General features: G+C 31.4%; 1 non-coding gene across 1 annotated transcript; it reads right to left on the bottom strand.

Moving 5' to 3' along the window:
- Positions 1 to 224: 224 nt before the first annotated feature.
- Positions 225 to 306, bottom strand: Trnal-aag (transfer RNA leucine (anticodon AAG)). The gene has a single exon. It is a non-coding gene; the product is annotated as a tRNA-Leu (tRNA).
- Positions 307 to 5,369: the final 5,063 nt, after the last annotated feature.

The following is a 5,369-nucleotide window of genomic DNA, read 5'->3' as shown; positions in this document are numbered from 1 at the left end:
TAACGATCAATTTTTTGTGTTTGTTTTTTCATTAAAAAAAAGTTCCACATACGCCATAGTGACCCATTAAATTATCACTAATTTACAAAGAAATATGGCGGAAATTGGCGGTATTTTGTATTTATTAACGAAAAGCATTAAATTTGAAAATTAAAAAAGTTTACTCAATAAAAAACAATTGAAAGGAAAAATAAAAACAAAACAGGAAAAAAAAAAAAACTCAATGGCAGCGGTGGGATTCGAACCCACGCCTCCGAGGAGACTGGTGCCTTAAACCAGCGCCTTAGACCGCTCGGCCACGCTACCTTATAAAAATAATTCAATAGTAAAAAAATAATTATTATAAATTCAATTGTTAATCAGTATTTATAATTTTTAGATAGTAATGGTTTTAACATTTTTATTTTAAGAAATTAATCAATATCATAGAAATCAATTACAAAATACACACGATTTCGTCCCAAATAAAATAACACAGTCACTCTAGGAGATTAATAAATGATTGGTTTGATTTTTCTTCCACATGGTACCTTATAACAATATAATAATTTAGCCGGTACAATGTTAGTTTTTCCTGAATAAGGTGATAAGAAAAATTTGAACTTATTGTGTATCGTATTGTGTTTTTACTTGAATCGGTGATTGTTAAAACAACATAAGTGAAATTTTAATTTTTTCTTACGAGGTTCAAAAGCCCCTGTATTTTCCATGAGGAGGTCAAATTTACAATGCTTTGGCAATTTTAATACCTTAATTGACATTCCTAGATTTAATATTGATTATAATATACAAATCCGCAGCCTATTTAAAATTATAGCGGTTTTAGTCTCATGTTCGAAAAAAATAAAAAAATCACTTACATATGTTGTTTCAACAATCATCGATTCACTTGCGATATAAATGTACTATACTCGTAGGGCAAATTTATGATTCGTAAAAAAATAAAATGCACGACTGGGGTCGCAAGTACTCGCTCTTATGCTAAAAGTAACTCTTATGTTAAAACCTTTTATTCATGAAAATTTGGATAATTTTAAAATTTGATATTTTCAAGAAATTTCATAAGTAGTATAAAAAAATAAAATCTGTTTTTATAATTAATTAAAAACCATTTCAAATGATATTTTATAAAAAACCAAGTATGTCATTTTATTACTTGTACAAAACAAATTTCGAAAATCGTTAGAGCAGTTTTTTAAAAAAATAATTTTTTATATATACAAAATTTGGTATGCCATTTGGAAGAAATAATTAATTTACACACAAAAACGAAATTTCAAAATTTTTCACTAACCCGTTTTCAAAAAATTGATTTTTCAAAATAAAATTTTGAAATATTTTTTTAAAAATCCAAAAATTATTTTTTTGAAAATTTTCTAAAAATTTAATATTACCTTTATCTAAACGCTTTTGTATACAAATTTTCGTTGAAATCGGGTTAATCTTGTACGACTTATTCAGAATCCAAAAAAAAACCGTTCTATGGCAGGTATCGTTAATAACGGTACAGATAATATTTTTTTTATTTCAAAAGTTGGCTCTTATGTAAAATACTACACACAAAAATTTTAATCAAAATCGTTAGAGCCGTTTTTGAACAAAATTAACTTTTCTATTTCCGTTATACCTATGGCAGGTACCATTAGTTTTGGTCATAAAAAAAAATTTCAATTTCTCCTCTAGGGAATCACCAAAAACTGCTAACTACCAAGTTTGAAGAAAATCACTTTATTCGTTTAGGCTGTAGCTCGAGGTATATACAGACAGACAGACAGAATTGTCAGACCCACTTTTTTCCCACATTACGATGATAGAGAATGGGAAAAAAGTTGGTCTAGCAATTCTGTCTGTCTGTCTCTATCTGTAGCTGCAGCATTAATTACTAAAGCGATTTTTTTCAAAATCGTATACTTAAAGGTTTTTGGTGATTCCCTAGAAGTAAAATTGTAATTAACTGTACTAGCCATGGAAAATATTGTTGTTTTTTTTCGGCTTTTTGAACGGCTCTAACGATTAATAAATACAAAAAGTTACCCAGGCCAAATAAAGTTCAACTTTTGAAATAAATAAAAATAATTTTTGAAACGTTATTAAAAAATATAGGAATAGGCACTCCCGACTAAAAAATTTGCTTTTATAAAGCTTTACAGGTGGTAATGTAGCTCCTGTAAAGCTTTATAGAAGGGATAATGTTTGTTGGGCTGTTCATAGAACCGTTTTCTTGGTATCTGAGATTACCAATTTCAACTTCAAAATACTTCAAGCTCTATGGGTTTAAAATTGCCGCTGTTTCCGTATTTTTGTTTTTGTTTTTGTTTTTTTTTTTTTTTTTTTAATTAAAATTGCGATTTTAAAAAAGGCAAGTTAAAAAAAAAATTAAAAAGCATTTAAATTTCATAGAACTAGTGGGTCAAAGTTTTTGAGAAAATCAAATATTTTTATATACAAAAATTTTGCTCTCGTCAAGAGAATTTAATGAAAATGAATATTTTAACACATAGGATATTTAACAAACAATAAACAACGATTTTCAAACAAAACTTCTAAAAATTCTTTGTTATAATTGTATGTCGTTGATTTGATTTTTTTTATTTTTCTAATTTTAATAACAAATTTTTAATATTGTTTTAAAAATTTTTAATTAATTTCTTATAAATTTAATTGCTTATGAATTTAAACAAAAACTTGTCATGCATTTTTTCTTGAAAATCGAGACAAGAAATTAAATAGGAAAATTAGCTTGGAGCTCAAATACCTAACTTTTAGAGGTTATTTATTTCGCATGTTAAGAGTTTTATGTTTAAAAATTTTTTAAACAATAATTGTGTAAACTTAGGCTAATCAGTTATTAAAATAAGTCTTTTGAGGTCTCTTTTTTCTTGAAAACCTGCTAAACGCCTCTATCTCAAAATCGTTTAAAAAGTTTGTTTTCGTTTTTAAATTTTTATGATTTTTTATCAAAAACATTTTGTAAACTTTGAAAGTTGGTAAACAAACCCCTGGTCCTTGTGCTTCGGAAAAACTATGCGTAGCCCAGAAGCTTTTTGAGAGTTAATTTTGTTCAGGAGGCTTGATTGCGTTCGTTTATTTTATTCTCTGAAATTTATTAATTGGAGAATTTGACATGTCCACATAAGTGGAGAGTTTAGGAGAAGTTTTAACAACGAGTTCTACGGGCTTGGGCCTTAGGACTTAATATTGACATTCATCTAGATAAAAAGTGATAATACATGTATATTTACGCACCATCTTAATGAGTCTGGAGGGTTGACGATCTAGCAAGCTTTTTCTTTAATAAAATAAGTATCTATGTTGATAATGGCCTGCCGATGTACCAAAATTTCCCATCATTAATGCCCTCCAATTCCAAAAACAAACGCCTAACTGAAGATCAACTGCAGCATGATTGTGTATAAAGTTCATAGAACTTTGACTGAATAAAACATCAATTGTCTTCCTTCTAATCCAGAAACTATGGCTAATCCGAAAAAAAAAAAAATAAAAATAAAAAAGATAATTCAGTTGGTTTTTTTTTTGATTTTGTTCAACTCGCTGAAACCATCAAACCAAGCCGAATGTTCCACGCGAATGTGATTTCTATCAGCTTAAGCACGACACATCTGCGATGTCGGTCGATTAAATGACATCTTTATGTCAAGTCGTCAAGCTATCAACGCTCTTCCTACCCACACTCTCTTTCCCAGTTTTTTTTTTTTCAAACATATCTATCTTTCTTCATATACATATATATTTTGTAGGTAGATAGGCTTGCATCTATAAAGACAGAGAGACAGAGTCTTAGACTCCATCATCATACGACATCCCGGAAGCGAATATCTTTTACTCCAAATAAGTATCTCCAAGATGCAGTCAACTGTGTGTACCGTGTGTCTGCTGACAGTTGCTCTGGCTTCGCTTTGCTTCGCCTATGCCTCACTAACTTCTCTGGGCTCTTTTGTGGAGACCCTTCTTCTGTGTGTACCCACGCTCATGTTTATGTCCAACATATGTGCGCTGCTACCATTATTTGCTGCGTTTGGCGTCGCACTGCCCGCTACCACCATCGTATATTGGTAGCTCAATATGAGCAGCGAGGATGTTGATACGGATTAGTTATGTTACCATGTGTGACACTCTTTCGATAGACAACAACGAAAGATTCAATTTCAGAATGGACGGACTGACGACGACGACGATGATCAGAAAGAAGACAACAAAAAAGCTCCAACTTCAACTCCATCCACAAAGTCACACTGTCTGTGTCTGTCCAGCATCTCATTGACTGTGACATACTGTTACTGTGGGAACACATCACGCTTCCGCAATGATACCTGATACTGATTACAATTTTCTCCCAACAAGGATGGATATGTATAGTATATGACGCATCATATAAGGGTAACTGGAGAAGGTCCTTCCCAGTGCGCAGATGGATCAGATTCTGTCGAATTTTGTCCGCATCCTCCTGTCCTGATGCTCGCATCTCATGGGTGGGAATAAATTTTGAAAACTATGGGATATTAGGAAGTATTTGAGTCCAAGGACATCACACACAGCGTTCAAAATATTATGATATTGGTATGCGAACCGGCGCGGCGCGGCGCTTGTCCCGATACCATTCATAAATGTCAATAAATTATCCATTTTTATCAGGGGCTTCTTCGTTCGGTGTATCTTTTTCAAAAAATCTATATACTTCAATGAAACTTTCTTTCTTTTCTTCTTTGCCAGGCGACATCATCGTCATCTTGATGTCATAAATTTCCGTTAAATTTGTGACATTGCTGATTTTTTTTTCTGTTTTGTTTTATTGCTTTCTTTTTAAAATGTCCATCATCATTGATCTTTGTTTATTCATTTTAGGTAGAATATGAGGTCTCACACCTTAATAATAATTTCACGCGGCGCAAAAGGTAAGTTGATATAGGTGTGATACATACCTACTTTTACCCACAGTCCTGTGGGCACTGTTTTTTTTCATGTCTTTTAAAGAATTTCTCACTTTCGGTGGTCTTTGAGGGATTTTTTGTGTGTGTGAAAAAAAGAATATAATAATGTCTCAATTTTTAAGTCGAATTCGCATGAAACCATAATTTAATGAAATTTTGACAGTTTTATGAGTCTGGCGCTAGGGATTTTGAAGTAAACGATCGATGCAACAAAAATAAAACAAAAGTGTACCTATATGTATGTATGTATGTAGGTATGTTTGTATGTATGTTTTATATATTTAAAAAGATTTTAAATTTAAGATCCCAGTTAATTTCCCATAATAAAGCTTTGAAACCTTGTCCACAAAAAGCAAGTATTGATTTCGTGTCATTACGATGATGGAGAAGTCCGAAAAAGTCTCGCAATTCCGTCTGTGC

The sequence above is a fragment of the Episyrphus balteatus genome, chromosome 3 (genome assembly GCF_945859705.1).
Source record: "Episyrphus balteatus chromosome 3, idEpiBalt1.1, whole genome shotgun sequence".
Lineage (NCBI taxonomy): Eukaryota > Metazoa > Arthropoda > Insecta > Diptera > Syrphidae > Episyrphus > Episyrphus balteatus.
The sequence above is the reverse complement of the archived record's forward strand: the minus strand, read 5'-3'. Positions and strand labels throughout refer to the sequence as shown.